This window comes from Cyprinus carpio, chromosome B3 (genome assembly GCF_018340385.1).
Source record: "Cyprinus carpio isolate SPL01 chromosome B3, ASM1834038v1, whole genome shotgun sequence".
In the NCBI taxonomy this organism is placed as follows: domain Eukaryota; kingdom Metazoa; phylum Chordata; class Actinopteri; order Cypriniformes; family Cyprinidae; genus Cyprinus; species Cyprinus carpio.
The window spans coordinates 190,494-207,370 of NC_056599.1; the positions used below are offsets into that span (position 1 = coordinate 190,494).

At 36.2% G+C, this 16,877-nt stretch overlaps 1 pseudogene; it reads right to left on the reverse strand.

Moving 5' to 3' along the window:
• Window positions 1-1,337: 1,337 nt before the first annotated feature.
• On the reverse strand, window positions 1,338-16,364 carry LOC122136420 (annotated as a pseudogene).
• Between the last annotated feature and the right edge of the window lie 513 nt (window positions 16,365-16,877).

The window sequence follows — 16,877 nt, forward strand, 5'->3', positions numbered from 1 at the left end:
GCAACTGGCTGTTGGACTTTCTGACTGGAAGACCTCAGGCAGTACGTGTCGGCAGCAACACATCCAGCACCATCGCACTGAACACTGGGGCCCCCCAAGGATGTGTGCTGAGCCCCCTCCTCTTCACTCTGCTGACCCACGACTGCACACCGTCACACAACTCCAACCTCTTCATTAAGTTTGCGGATGACACGACTGTGGTGGGTCTCATTAGCAACAGAGATGAGACAAACTACAGGAGCGAGGTGAGCCGCCTGGCCGGGTGGTGCAGTGACAACAATCTCTCTCTGAACGTGGAGAAGACGAAGGAGATTGTTGTTGACTTCAGGAGAGCGCACACTCAGCATGTTCCTCTGACCATCAACGGTGCGACTGTGGGAGGAGAGCGCACACTCAGCATGTTCCTCTGACCATCAACGGTGCGACTGTGTGTTTGAACGACAACACTGCAGCACTGGCCAAGAAATCACAGCAGCGTCTCTACTTCCTCCGCTAACTGAGGAGAGCCAGAGCCCCACCCCCCATCATGTACACCTTCTACAGAGGCACCATCGAGAGCATTCTGACGAGCTGCATCACTGTGTGGTATGGCGCCTGCAACTTGTCCTGCCGGAAGACTCTGCAACGTATAGTGAGAGCAGCTGAGAAGATCATTGGTGTCTCTCTCCCCTCTCTCCAGGACATTTATGGAACCCGTCTCACTCCCAAAGCCCTCTGCATTGCAGGTGATCCCACTCACCCGTCACACAGCTTCTTCAGTCTGCTGCCATCATGGAGGAGACTGCGGAGTCTCCAGGCCAGGGACCAGCAGACTGAAGGACAGCTTCATCCATCAGGCTGTCAGGAAGCTGAACTCGCTCCCGAACTTGCCCCCCCGTCCCTCTTTCTGCCTCAGGCACCACTGAACTATGAACCCCCCCCCCCCAGGTCCAACATCCCCAGGTCCTTCCAACCCCCTCCCTCTAACATACGATGACAAGCACCAGTCACTTTGTGCAGCATTGGCCTGCTCACTACCTCATTCACCATGGAACTGACAGCATTCTACCACCTCATCAGTCAGTTTAATAAAATAACTGCTCTTGAGCCCTTTGTCACTTTTAATCAGACTGAATAAGCTTTTTTTTATGCACTAAAAATCTTTTTATCTGCACTGTTTGTTCACTGGTTTGCACTCTATCTGCCATGTGCCTTGCGCTGCTTTTATTTAACCATATTTTTATTTTTATTTTATTTTGTCTATTATGTCTTTTTTACATTCCCTATTGTATAGTTTTATCTTATATTTTATATTTGATCTAGATTTTTAGGCTCTACTGTTAGTGTTATCTGTATGCACTGGGGGTCTGAGAGTAACGCAATTTCGATTCTCTGTATGTATGTACTGTACATGTGGAAGAATTGACAATAAAGCAGACTTGACTTGACTTGACTAAATATTATTGGAAAAAAAATTAAAGATCCATCTTTGATTGTCAAAATAATTCCAGGTTCAGTTCACTTATATTTCACGTAGTATTTTCACTGGTCAGTTGTGGAGGTCTGATTAGTTAAAGCTATATTTATAAAGTACCTTTTAAAACCGTATTTGCAGAGTGGCCTATTTCACAGAGAGATGCATGTGTGCATTTGCAGAAAAGATCAAAATACAAACATAAAAGAGATATAGTAAAACAAAGTAGCTACAATAACCAGTTTATGTTAAAACAAAAACACAACAATAAAAAAAATCAAGGGAAAGGCCCTGCACAAATCTGTTTTAAGACTACTTTTTAAAAGTGTATAATGATAACCTCTGACGTTTAATTCAGGTGCGAAAATAATTAATATCTATAGCGCATGAGCACAGAGATTTGTGAGTGCACAGGACACAGTTTGAGTGAGAGGAGAGACATGTTTTACATGCACGCACTCTCTCCGGGCGAGAGCAGCATGTATCTGAGCGAGCGTGTTCGGTTTTGTGCAAGAGCAAAGGAAATCTGCACGCAAGCGGAGAGATTCGTGCTCGCGCATTGTATTGAGGTGCTTTCGCGCTACAAAAATGTGCTCTTGACATTTGTCAGTAAATTATGTAGCCAATAGCCGATACGATACAAAATATTTACATATAAAGCTAAATGTGTCTCCATGTGTAGGGGGTCTTACTGTGATTTTTTTTTTTTTTTTTTGTTGTTGTTGTTTGTATGACTGTGTAGAGCAGATGATTGACTGAAACACTTCCCACATGCAGTGCAGTGATACGGTTTCTCTCCAGTGTGAATCCTCTCGTGTGTTTTGATTTGGACTGACTGAATTTTCTGAGAACACATAAATTTTCTCTCCAGTGTGGATCCTCTCATGTTTTTTCAGATTTGTTGACTGATTGAATCTCTTGTCACAGTGAGAACACTTATAAGGTTTCTCTCCAGTGTGGATCCTCTCGTGTGTTTTCAGATTGGATAACTGACTGAATCTCTTGTCACAGTGTGAACACTTATAAAGTTTCTCTCCAGTGTGAATCCTCTCATGTGTTTTCACGTCTCCTGACTTTTTGAATCTTTTGTCGCAGTGTGGACACTTATAAGGTTTCTCTCCAGTGTGGATCCTCTCATGTGTCTTCAGATGTGTTGAATGATTAAATCTCTTGTCGCAGTGTGAACACTTATAAGGTTTCTCTCCAGTGTGGATTCTTTCGTGTGTTTTCATATGTGTTGAATGATTGAATCTCTTGTCGCAGTGTGAACACTTATAAGGTTTCTCTCCAGTGTGGATTCTTTCATGTGTTTTCAGATGTAATGAATCACTGAATCTCTTGTCACATTGTAAACACTTATGTTTTTCTCCAGTGTGAATCCTCTCATGTGTTTTCACATCTCCTGACTTTTTGAATCTCTTGTCGCAGTGTGGACACTTATAAGGTTTCTCTCCAGTGTGGATCCTCTCATGTGTTTTCAGATGTGTTGAATTACTAAATCTCTTGTCGCAGTGTGAACACTTATAAGGTTTCTCTCCAGTGTGGATTCTTTCGTGCGTTTTCAGATGTGTTGAATGATTAAATCTCTTGTCGCAGTGTGAACACTTATAAGGTTTCTCTCCAGTGTGGATTCTTTCGTGTGTTTTCATATGTGTTGAATGATTGAATCTCTTGTCACAGTGTGAACACTTATAAGGTTTCTCTCCAGTGTGGATTCTTTCGTGCGTTTTCAGATGTGTTGAATGATTGAATCTCTTGTCACATTGTAAACACTTATGTTTTTCTCCAGTGTGAATCCTCACATGCTGTTTTAAACAGGTCGCTGAACTAAAAGTATTTTCACACTCAAAGCACATGTACTCTTTCACAGCAGTATGCATTTTCTGATGTACTTTCAAATTTTGTAGACGCAAAAAACTCTTACCACACAAATGACATGAATGTGGCTTCTCCTTTGCATGAACTTTCAAGTGTTTCTTCAGAACTGAAGCCCATAAAAACATTTTACCGCATTGATCACATGCGTGTGGTTTCTCTCCTGTATAGACATTCATGTGTACCTTAAGGTGTGCTGATTGTGTAAAACTCTTCCCACATTGATCACAAGTGAATGGTTTCTCTCCAGTATGAATTCTCATGTGACGCTCAAAACTTGCTTTGCGTGTGAAACTCTTTCCACACTGAGTAGGTGAAAGATTTCTTGGCTCTTATTTTCTTTAAAACTTTCTGTTTGGTTTGAGAGCAACTCAAAGGTTTTCCTCCAGGTTTAACATGATTTTTTCCTCAACTTCACTTGATTCTTCATTCTCCTCTTTTTCTTCGATGAACTCTGGAATAAAAGTAAAAATGGTTAATTTCTGGTAACTTGTTTAAAGCTGAGAAATGTGAACATAAAAGTGACCCCCATTCAATGTTTAACTTCTGCAAATGGGTTGTTGACAGGACATGGCATTTTTACTGTCCCACAAGATAAAAATTTGTTGTTATAAAAGCTGCAGTGTTATTACATGTTTTACATATTTGAGCTAAATCTCAAAATTGTCCTATGGTGTGACTGTCTCAAGCATGGTTCAATAAATTACAACTATAAATAAGTTAAAAAGAAAAACCTCCGGCATAATTATACAAGTTTCTAATTTAGTAAATGCCAATCTTTTTTTTCTTCCATATATTTCTGAAAGCATAGGAACTCTCTGAAAACACCATATCCTGATTTTAAATTAGCCAATTTCTTGCTTACCTCTAATGACAGGTTAGCTTGGAATAGCAAGGTCATTAATTGACAGAAAAAGGTTGAAACATCCTGTGGTGTGACAGATCATGTCCACCGGTGTAACGCCTGTACTGTCACACAACAAAGATGTCACACCAGAGGACAAGGTCTCTTTAAAAAGCATTTTAAACAATTAAATAATATTTGTTTTACTCCTTTTTATTCTTTTTTTGATCATTTCCAGTGTTCTTAAATGCAATAATTACATGAATTAAACTATTTTCTGATTTTCTGTTTTTGCAGAAAACTGTTATAAAGTGACATGAAAATAAATATAAAATGTGGTAATTTGTTTTTGAAACTGAAAGAATTGAGGGAGAGAAATTACTGGAAGACAGAGGACATGGAAATATAGACAGAAAATTAACAGGGATCCACCAGAAGGGAGGAGATCCTAAGAGAACAATGCAGAAAGTAAGTAGGGGCTAGAAGAGTTTCAGTAACATCCTGATTGACTAAGATAATTAATTTTATGAAAATAATTTTTCGTTTTGTTTAAAAATCATGTTGATATTATTTGTATTAAAATTTCTCCTTTGACATGTTCAGCACTACTATTACAGACTACTATTTCTGTCCTTTAGTGTGACGTAATGTCCTATGGTGTGACACACATAAAATAACCACATATTTGTTTTTATCTCAAAATATCTTTAAAAAAATGAGTATTGTAATAAGGGGGATATAATTATTCCTCATCTTAAAACTGTATAATTTTCAGCAGTTTTGAACGGATGACAGCAAAGTAGGGGTGTCGCGGTATACCGGTATTGACGATAACTGTGATATTTAAAGCAACAATTATTATTGATATTGTGTTCATTTTAATGTGTGACGATATACCGCAATATTTAAAATGAACAGTTCTCTTATAACACCACATGTAAATACTCCAATGCCAGTACCTGGTTGAGTGCCCAGGTGGCAGTATTGTGCTTAATGCTGACACTGTCACACAAGAAGAAGAGCAGCGCTAGCAGCTACTCCGAGGAGAGCCGTGTTCGTCAGAGTAAGTTGGCATTATTTTACTAGTCATAGAATGGGAAACGATATATTTACCAGTTAACAGCAGTTTACTGTGTTAATATATTTAAGTAAAGGGTGATTATTTTAATAAGTACTGCATTTTCTTTACTTGTCTTATTTTTTTATTTGCAATCAATACGGCCTGTGCGTAGTAACATTTTATTTCTTTGTTCAAATCTATTAACAGTTACATGATTAAAACTTATCTTGAAAAACTGAGTGACCACATTGCCACATTAAACTCTGTAAAATGTTAAGTTGGTCGCAGTGCCATGCACTTAGTGCTTCATCTGCGGTCATTCTTCAATAAGGTTAATTAGTTAACATTAGTTAATTACATTAGTTAACATATATAAATAACATAATAATGAACAATATTTCCACAGAATTTATTAATCTTAGTTCATATTCATTTCAACATTTACTAATGCATTATTAAAATCACAAGTTGTGTTTGTAAACATTAATGCACTGTGAACTAACAAGAACAATGAACAACTCTGTTTTTATTACATTAACAAAGATTAATAAATTGTGTAATAAATGTATTGTTCATTGTTCATTCATGTTAGTTAAAGTCCGCGTAAACCGGAAGTTGCAAATGACTTTTCTCTAGTGTTGTGACGTATTTCAGAGAGAAACTGAATACTAAATGAGGAAAAATAGTGGGCGTGGCTTTATTTTCCAACTAGCACCTGATTGAATCTAGAAAAGTAGGTGTTTCATTCAGAAATGGAGGCAGATCTAAACGCAAGTTTACAATTGGTTGTTGAGGATTACTCGCCACCTGAAACACCGCCAGCAGTCCCCTTCAATCGAGAAATTAGTAAGTGAAGTGTTTCGAGCACATCCGTGACCTCTCTGTTATCCCTCCTTCCTCGAAATATAAAAATTCGAGCCATCTGGACCGTAACGAGGGAAGTTTAGGGAATGGGAAAAGTGTTTCGTGAGTGCCACAACTAAAAAAAAACGCCTCCTAGCCATCTCTCCTTTCACGCGCTGTCAATGCTCGCAAACACACAGGCAGCCTGTCTACTGTCAGTTGGAGGGGCGTGGTTACGGATGCTAAGCAGACACCCAAACCGTCAAACCTACGTCATCAGGGAAGGTCCTCCAATGCAGAGGGGAGGGACATTTTCAGATTTTGATTAAAGATTATGAAGCCAAAAAGTTTTTTTGTGTGGATTGAATTGTTCACCACAAAAAAAAAAAAAAAAAAAAATTAGGCAAACAAAGTAAATATGGTCAATTTTGATTTCAGTTGGACTTTAATACATAAATGTTAACAAATGACATCTTATTGTAAAGTGTAACCATTAATATTTATTCATCATACTGTTGAACTTGAGTATTTTCTCTCGTTATTTCATAGGAGCTTCAAAGAAGACGGAGAAAGAATCTTGTGCCCTGCGTTTATCAGTATCCTTCTGTTCGTTGGGTGAAAAAGAAAAACTCAATAAACTATGTAAAAAATAATTTGACTAATATCTTTCCCCCCAAGGTTTCTATAGATATCACGATATATCGATATTGTGAATTCTTATGGCCACAATAACCGTGATATGAAAAATATAATATTGTGACAGCACTACAGCAAAGTTTGTCTTGTTCGACAATTTCAGGACAAACTTTGACAACAAGAAATGAGGAAAAAATGATGTTAATTATTTAATGGATTATTAAGTTTGTTAAGAAGTTTTTTAAGTTGGATTTTGAGTGTTTGAAAGGATGGTTTAGAGAGTGTTTGAAAAGTTTAAAAAGTTTGAAAAGTTTAAGTTAAAAAATGCAAGTGATTAGCATATTGTTAGCATTACAAACAAGTGACTTGCATGTCATTAGCATGATTAGCAAAGTTACTAGCATGTTTTGTAGCATCAATAGCACGCTATTAACAAGTAATTAGCATGATTAGCAAGTCACTAGAATATAACTAGTATAATTAGCAAGTTACTAGCATGTCGCTAGCATGTTTCTAGCATGATTAGAATGTTGCTGGCATGTTTCTAACATGATTAGCATTTTACTAGCATGAATAGCAAGTGACTAGCATGTTGCATGTTTCTAGTATGATTAGCATGTCATTAGCATGTTGTTCGCATGATTAGCATGTCACTAGCATTTGGTTAACATGAAAAGCAAGTAACTAGCATGTTGCTAGAATGATTAGCAAGTAACTAACATGTTTGCTAGCATGTTTCTAGCATGATTAACATTTTACTAGCATGTCCCTAGCATGATTAGCAAGTTACTAGCATGTCACTAACATGTTTCTAGCGTGATTAGCATGTTACTAGTATGTCATTATCATTTTTCTAGAATGATTAGCATGTTAAAAACATGTTTCTAGCATGATTAACAAGTTACTAGCATTTTGCTAGCATGTTTCAAGCATGATTAGCATGTTACTAGCATGTTCCTGGCATGATTAACAAGTGACTAGCATTTCACTAGCATGATTAGCAAGTTATTAGCATGTCACTAGCATTTGTCTAGCATGATTAGCATGTTACTAGCATGTTGTTAGGATGATTAGCAAGTTACTAGCATGTTGTTAGCATGCTTCTAGCACGATTAGCATGTTACTAGCAGTTTTCCTGGCATGATAAGCAAGTGACTAGCATGTCGTTAGCATGATTAGCAAGTTACTAGCATTAGCAAGTTACTAGCATGTCACTAGCATGTTTCTAACAGTATTAGCATGTTGCTAGGATAGATAGATATAGTCAGATGATAGATGGATGGATAGATATAGTCAGATAGATAGAAATAGTTAGATGATAGATAGATAGATAGATAGATAGATAGATAGATAGATAGATAGAAATAGTTAGATGATAGATAGATAGATAGATAGATAGATAGAAATAGTTAGATGATAGATAGATAGATAGATAGATATAGTCAGATGATAGATAGATAGATAGATAGATATAGTCAGATGATAGATAGATAGATAGATAGATAGAGTCAGATGATAGATAGATAGATAGATATAGTCAGATGATAGATAGATAGATAGATAGATAGATAGATAGATAGATAGATAGATAGATAGATAGATAGAAATAGTTAGATGATAGATAGATAGATAGATAGATAGATAGATAGATAGATAGATAGATAGATAGATAGATAGATAGATAGATAGATAGATAGATATAGTCAGATGATAGATAGATAGATAGAGTCAGATGATAGATAGATAGATAGATAGATAGATAGATAGATATAGTCAGATGATAGATAGATAGATAGATAGATAGATAGATAGATAGATAGATGGATATAGTCAGATGATAGATAGATAGATAGATAGATAGATAGATAGATAGATAGATAGATAGATATAGTCAGATGATAGATAGATAGATAGATAGATAGATATAGTCAGATGATAGATAGATAGATAGATAGATAGATAGATAGATATATTTAGATGATAGATAGATAGATAGATAGATAGATAGAAATAGTCAGATGATAGATAGATAGATAGATAGATAGATAGATAGATAGATAGATGGATAGATAGAGTCCAGATGATAGATAGATAGATAGACAGACAGATAGATAGATAGATAGATAGATAGATAGATAGAAATAGTCAGATGATAGATAGATAGATAGATAGATAGATAGATAGATAGATAGATAGATAGATAGATAGATAGATAGATAGATAGAAATAGTCAGATGATAGATAGATAGTCAGATGATAGATAGATAGATAGATAGATAGATAGATAGATAGATAGATAGTCAGATGATAGATAGATAGATAGATAGATAGATAGATAGATAGATAGATAGATAGATAGATAGATAGATAGATAGATAGATAGAAATAGTCGGATGATAGATAGATAGATAGATAGATAGATAGATAGATAGATAGATAGTCAGATGATAGATAGAAATAGTCGGATGATAGATAGATAGATAGATAGATAGATAGATAGATAGATAGATAGATAGATAGATAGATAGATAGATAGATAGATAGTTAGATAGATAGATAGATAGTCAGATGATAGATAGAAATAGTCGGATGATAGATAGATAGATAGATAGATAGATAGATAGATAGATAGATAGATATAGTCAGATGATAGATAGATAGATAGATAGATAGATAGATAGATAGATAGAAATAGTTAGATGATAGATAGATAGATAGATAGATAGAAATAGATAGATAGATAGATAGATAGAGTCAGATGATAGATAGATAGATAGATAGATAGATAGATGATAGATAGATAGATATAGTCAGATGATAGATAGATAGATAGATAGATAGATAGATAGATAGATAGATAGATAGATAGATAGATAGATAGATAGATAGACAGATAGATAGATAGATAGATAGATAGATAGAAATAGTCAGATGATAGATAGATAGATAGATAGATAGATAGACAGATAGATAGATAGATAGATAGAGTCAGATGATAGATAGATAGATAGATAGATAGATAGATAGATAGATAGATAGATAGATAGATAGATAGATAGATAGAAATAGTCAGATGATAGATAGATAGAAGGATTTGTAGATTGATAGATAGATAGATAGATAGATTAGATAGATAGATAGATAGATAGAGTCAGATGATAGATAGATAGAGTCAGATAGATAGATAGATAGATAGATAGATAGATAGATAGATAGATAGATAGAGTCAGATGATAGATAGATAGATAGATAGATAGATAGATAGATAGATAGATAGATAGATAGATAGATAGATAGATCGATAGATCGATAGATAGATAGAAATAGTCGGATGATAGATAGATAGATCGATAGATAGATAGATAGATAGATAGATAGTCAGATGATAGATAGAAATAGTCAGATGATAGATAGATAGATAGATAGATAGATAGATATAGAAATAGTCAGATGATAGATAGATAGATAGATAGATAGATAGATAGATAGATAGATAGATAGATAGATAGATAGATAGATAGATAGATAGATAGATAGATTAGACATATTAGATAGATGAGTTTTAATGAGTTTAAATGGATTAGAAATAGTACATAGAAGCGAAGCTTGATTGAGTATAATAAGCTTCAGTTTGTTTAGATTTGAATTTTGACATTTGGAGCTTGGCTCATCTGAACAAGTCCAATCAGTTAGAAAAGATATAGCAACTAACTTCAGATCAGTCTGGGCTCGGTTTAGAGTCTGTAGAGTTAAAGCTCTAGGAGGAGTTAGAGTTGAAAATTTTAGTCTCAGAAGAATAATAAGTTTAAATAGGATATCAGTAAGTTGGCTTTCTCAAGCCAACTTAATAACATAACATCTTCTATATTTGCCTTCACTGAAAAAATCTACTGTTGTCTCCTATTGCCCCAAGAAAGGGAAAAATGTCCTGCTAATGAGCACTATGCACAAAGTCTGAGCACCAGAGAAGACAAACAAACACAAATGGTCCTGGACTACAATGAGACAAAGATGTTGATAATTTAGACAAGGTCACAGCCACCTATAGCTGCTGACGCATGAAGGCTCCGATATACTTCGAACGAAGTTCGTTTTCATTTTTTGTTTGGATGACATGATTACTATGATTACTCTGAGCTGTTTACAAAGCTCCGCTGCTTTATAATTCGCTTTTCTATGCAAATACATGCTAGATAGACATCTTTGACCATTACGCTTGACAGCTTTTTGTTGCCCTTCTCCATTCATCAGGGCTGCGACTCTGCAATTGGATACTATTATGCGTGTCTCGTGTTTATAAGAGTAAAACATTCTGATTGGCTAGTAGTGTTAGTTCGGTTGAGAGTGAAAGCTGCTCCTCTCATACCATTGGTAGGCAAACTCATGGACTCGAAAGTGACATCAACAAGATTTTTTTTTAAATGTAGGATTATTTTTTTCTGCAGCCAAACGCTGCACGCCGGAAATCCGGTACGGTGCCAGAGAACTTTAAGCCATGCTGATTGTATGACCAGCAATCAGTGCGAATGCTGCATGTCTGACAATTTAGAGTATGTACTTGACATACCAAGCTAATAAATTTTTTCCTCTCTTCCTTTTTTTTCTTTTTGTTACTCAAAATGTATTCTTACAATGTGTCTACACCGGAGGCAAGCAAGATTATGTCTAGTCTCCCCACTGGAAAACTTGTCTACCTTTGTAAGGGTTACAATTGGTGGCTTTTGACTTTCAACCCATTACTTTTCTAGATTGCTCAAGGACTGATTTCATGTATTTGTATATGAAAAAAAAAAAAAAAAAAACATTCAGTGTGGTAAATTTTTTTTCAAGGCACTTCAGTGTCTATAACTTTTTATATTTTTGAGCATTATCGACTCTGGATGATGGATAGTAAAGCCAAAAAGGGTATTCTTTCCAAAGATACCTAAATTTTGTGTGTACCTGTTGTCAGTAGGAGTGGGACGGTTTGTGGAAAAAAAAATGTAACCGTCCGGTTCTCCACACACGGTTCTGCACGCACTAGAACCGCAGTTTAATTTCAATCTGACAATGCATCTGTAATATGGTTTCTTATAAATAACATGTAAAAAAACAGGGTTTGGCTAATGTATGTTTCTGTTGATGAATGCAAATTTTGGCTTGCCAGTACATTACAACAACAGTGATGAGAAAAAAAAAAAACACCTGGACAAACCAGTCACTCTTGTTCAATGCGAATGTTGTATGCTGGAATATGACCAGTTATTTAGTTTCTTTATCACCAGGGCGCACAGGAGAGACCTGATTTCTTTGTTGAAGCTAAACTCATTTAAGCTTTGCCAGGTGAAACATTTAAGAGCCAGAGGACGCGAGCTCACGCGAGTAGTGAGGAGATTTGTGCATGCGCTCATCCGAAACGCGCAAACCCGCGTCTCAGAACATGCGCAAATATTAAGCTTTCTCTGAAGTATTGTGTTTGAATGGACAGTTTCACACAAAAATGTCAAAATGTCAGTTTTGGTAAGTATCCTATAGCAGACATAGCCGGCTGAACGTACTGTATCAGTGCATTCTCTTAAAGTGAGTAAAGTCTTAATATTAATCGAACAGCAAACACAAATAAATAATTTACTGCTTTTGATTTGTATATCTTTTGTGACTTGGTTAAAGATTAATCTTTAATTTATACAGTCAAATATGCAATGCTGTATTACATTTGATTACTTTATTCAATTTCTGTACCTAAAAACTAATGCTAGACCTACCTAAAAAAAAAAAAATGAAAATCGCTGTTTATTTTATTTGTATCTTTACTGTTTTGTATTTATTTGTGCTGTTGCTTGTAGTTAGATAGAATATTCTTATTTTCTTTATTTTTATTCGAAAGTATAGTTTTTCCATAAACACAGCACATCATACCGAAACCGTGACTCTAAAACAGTGATACAAATCATGAAAAAGTTGAACCGTTCCACCCCTAGTTGTCAGAAACTGTTACCATTTTAATCTTGGTAGGTCATTTTCATCAGTGAGTCCCAAAATGGGAGGAGCAGGTTAAAGGGTTAGTTCACCCAAAAATGAAAATTAGCCCATGTTTTACTTAGACGTCGACCAACTGTCGGCTGATTAATCGGGCCAATTTTTTTGTCATTATTAATTAATTGGCATCGGCCAATTATGCTGCAAATCAGGCCGATGTACTGGCAGGCACATCTGCGGGAAACTAGAATTGATGCCCTATTAGAATTGATACAGACCATGCTTATTATATGCATAAGTGCAACAAGTAACTTGTGTGTAAAAGTAGAAACAATTCAGACAAAACTTCTAGGCTGATTATAACGTGCATGTTAACTTTCTTCATGAAATGTGTCTGTGGGTCCGACATAGCTTCCACAGTGTCATCGCTCGTGGCCAGTGCTCTCTTAAAGTGTAACTAAACCCCTGGTCAGAGCCTGACTCCACCCACTGGCAATATTTGAAAAATGCTGAAAAGTGGGCAGAGCACAGCGGAGATAGAGGGGACGAATCGAGGGCGGGGCTGAGCGGGTGGGGCGTGAACCTGAGACCCGCAGTGACGGATTAATTGACAGCTGCTGTCAGATTCGCTAAAATGGAGAGTGACTGTAGTGACGCAAGAAGCTTTGCAACAGAGCATTCATGAGCCTGAGCCATATCAATTCTAGCCGCTGGCTCCAACTGTGGTCTTGACTCCCGCATCGGTGATCGTTACACTAACAACTATGCTAATTAACTACATAGGCTACACAAAATAATCTAAATAACTATATATAAATGCTATGCTAAATAGATGCTAAAATACTCTATCCTGATCGTTTTCAATACTCGCAATTCCAACTCCTGACTCGCTACAGTGATTTTAACGGAACAAGTTGGTTTTATACTGCCAAGGGCGTGGTAGCTCATACCAAGGCCGTGGTGAGCTAGAAACTGCTTACATCACCTGCCACCGCTTATGTCACGTACCACCGCAAACATCCAATAGAAAAAATCAACTGCAGTAGCCACCGTTCAACCTGAAGAGGGCAGCACTCAGACGTTTTTACACCATATATTGTAGAATTAAAACACTTTATACTCAAATGTCAAAAAAGTTACTTGAATCAATGAACAGCACTAATAAAGCCCCATTCTTACAGATCATTAACTAAAAAAAGTTGGTTTAGGGTTTAGTTTAGTTTAAGAGCAGGTCATATGGGTTTTTGAAAAATATCTCTTTTGCAGTTTATAATGTAGCTATCCTTAAATGAAAACAATCTGCAAAGTTGTTAATCAAAAAAGTACATGAAAAAGATATTGTCTCTCAAAAGAGAGAGTTGGTTCTGAATCGCCTTAACGAGTCGTTATATTTGCGAATCTTTTGCCTGTTACCGGTATACGTCACTGGGTAACATATTTGCATAATCCCCGCCTGGCAGCGAAATACGAACAGAGTCTGACCTGCCCACAAACACTTCTGCTAGTTAGTGTGTTTACATCCTGTTTAAGAAGATGCTGTGTTCAGGGATACCACAGAAATACCATTCAAACCTTTTGTTGTGTGCATGTCATTTTACCAATGACTGATTCTCTAATCTTGGCTTTTATCTTCGTTGGCTTCTAATCTTCTAAATTTGGACTAACAAGCTCTCCGAACCACAACCTGTAAGTATGATTGAAATGTTGTGTACATTTTCAATTGAGTGCTCAAAAAAAATTTTGTGCTAATATGTGATTTATACCTAGTGCAGCTTTAGGTTTACAGGTGAAGCACAATATTACTGTCTTACTGGAGTAGTTCTGATAATTCGCTGTGAACCCACTATTTTCTAAGAATGTGTCAATTATTGTATACTGATGTTGTTCTTATTACTTTGTTTAATAATTAAAGAATGTAATGTAGCATACAGACTTTATAATCATTGTGAAATTGCTATTTATTTTGCTGCACTGGCAGTTATAAGATTAATGCGGGAGAGAAGAGCGAGTTAGGCTGGTGCTCCTGGGATACAACTGTTCTGCGTTCTGATTAAAAGTTAAGACAGAGTTTTTTTTGTCTGTCGTTCTTCAAACATTACAGTAGACATATTACTACAACGAGAATAAAAGGTGTGCCTTCTTTCTTTTTGTGAACATCTGGGTGGCGTTATGCAAATCTTCTCCCATAGTGACGTAGAGATGTGGGGGCGTGCTAGAATGAGCCGTTTTAGAGGGGTGGGGTTGACTCTTAACTTTTATAAAGAAAATCTTTTTGGATTTAAGACTTTAGTCTTTGCAACTTAAAAGATCTTAAAGTTTTATTAATTTTTTCAACAGTAGTAGCAGTATCACATACATTCTACTAAATAATAGTAATATTTCTAGCACAATGCCTTTTATGTAAAAATGAGCTTTTATTTTGACGGGTTGGCGTTAATACCTTTAAATTGACACTTCTGAACAGTTCTGGTGATGTTGTTTATGTATTTATGTCCTCATTGAGACAGCAGATGCTGAAATTACTGCAAGCGTTACGCGCTTCAGTCTTTGTAGTAAACAAAACCGCACGTCTCTGCCATTCATTCATTCATTCATTCACACAGAGACACACAGAACATGCAGGATTCATATTTCAACCAACTTTTGCAGCTTAACATTTACAGATACTGGTCCATAATGAGATTTGATTTGATTAACTTATGCTAACTTTGACAAATTCCATGACTGTCCATATTGAAATGTAAGTTTCATTTTCATGACTGGATTTTGAGATTCCGTCCGCGTTTTCTGCTTTGCGGAAATCATAGCGCTGTATGCGTCAAGAACCGCGTTGGCCGGGTACTCGGTACCACCGGTACTTAAAGAAACCTGGTACCATGACATGTTCATATTTTTAGTACCGACTTGGTACCGAAGTACCGGGTCTTTTGACAACACTACATCATATGACCCCTTTAAAGAAATCAGTCATATACACCTAGGATGCTTTGAGGGTGAGTAAAACATGGGCTAATTTTCATTTTTGGGTGAACTAACCCTTTATTATCTTTCTTGCGCTGAACACAAAAGATGGTTTGAAGAATGTAGATAACCAAAAAGTAGCTGGTTCACATTTGATAGTAGGAAAAAATACTATGGAAGTCTGTTCAAATGTTTGGTTATGCACATTATTCAAAATAACATTTATCATAACATCATAAATAATATTGTTTTCTGTGAATGATTTTCACATCATTTTTGTAGCATAAACTCTAGTATACCACATTCAGTTCTCAAATATATTGTGAACAAATGTTCTGTATGTGTATCATGGCCTTATTTCAGTGACTTAAAAATTTTATTTTTTCCACTAACCATACATAAACGTTGTTTTCTCAAAAACACAAACATGTAGGCTACATCCATGCTGCTCACATATTATTGTTGCAGAGTTTGAGCTGATTACAGTGTAATCAGACTTAAGCCATTATTTTTTTTTTTAAGATATAAAAAAAGAAAAACACACAAATGTCAGGGAATGTCAAAACTTCTCCAGGGCCCAAAAACACCCAGACCACAGAGAAGTAAAACTTTGTAAGCCTAATGTAACGATACCACAAACAGACATTAAAGATAAATTAAGAATAAATACCAACCTTCTGGTTCCTCGTGTTTTATTCTCCAGGTTTCTGGTTCCTCTTGTTTTATTCTGCAGGTTTCTGGTTCTTCGTGTTTTATTCTCCAGGTTTCTGGTTCCTCTTGTTTTATTCTCCTGGTTTCTGGTTCCTCGTGTTTTATTCTGCAGGTTTCTGGTTCCTCTTGTTTTATTCTCCAGGTTTCTGGTTCCTCTTGTTTTATTCTGCAGGTTTCTGGTTCCTCGTGTTTTATTCTGCAGGTTTCTGGTTCCTCTTGTTTTATTCTCCTGGTTTCTGGTTCCTCGTGTTTTATTCTGCAGGTTTCTGGTTCCTCGTGTTTTATTCTGTTGGTTTCTGGTTCCTCGTGTTTTATTCTGTTGGTTTCTGGTTCCTCGTGTTTTATTCTCCGGGTTTCTGGTTCCTCGTGTTTTATTCTCCGGGTTTCTGGTTCCTCGTGTTTTATTGTCCAGGTTTCTGGTTCCTCGTGTTTTAGTCTGCAGGTTTCTGGTTCACTCGTGTTCTCTTCACTCTCCTCTTTAACAAACACCATCTTCACAGCAGCAGATCTCAGTTCAGATGATACTACTCCAGATA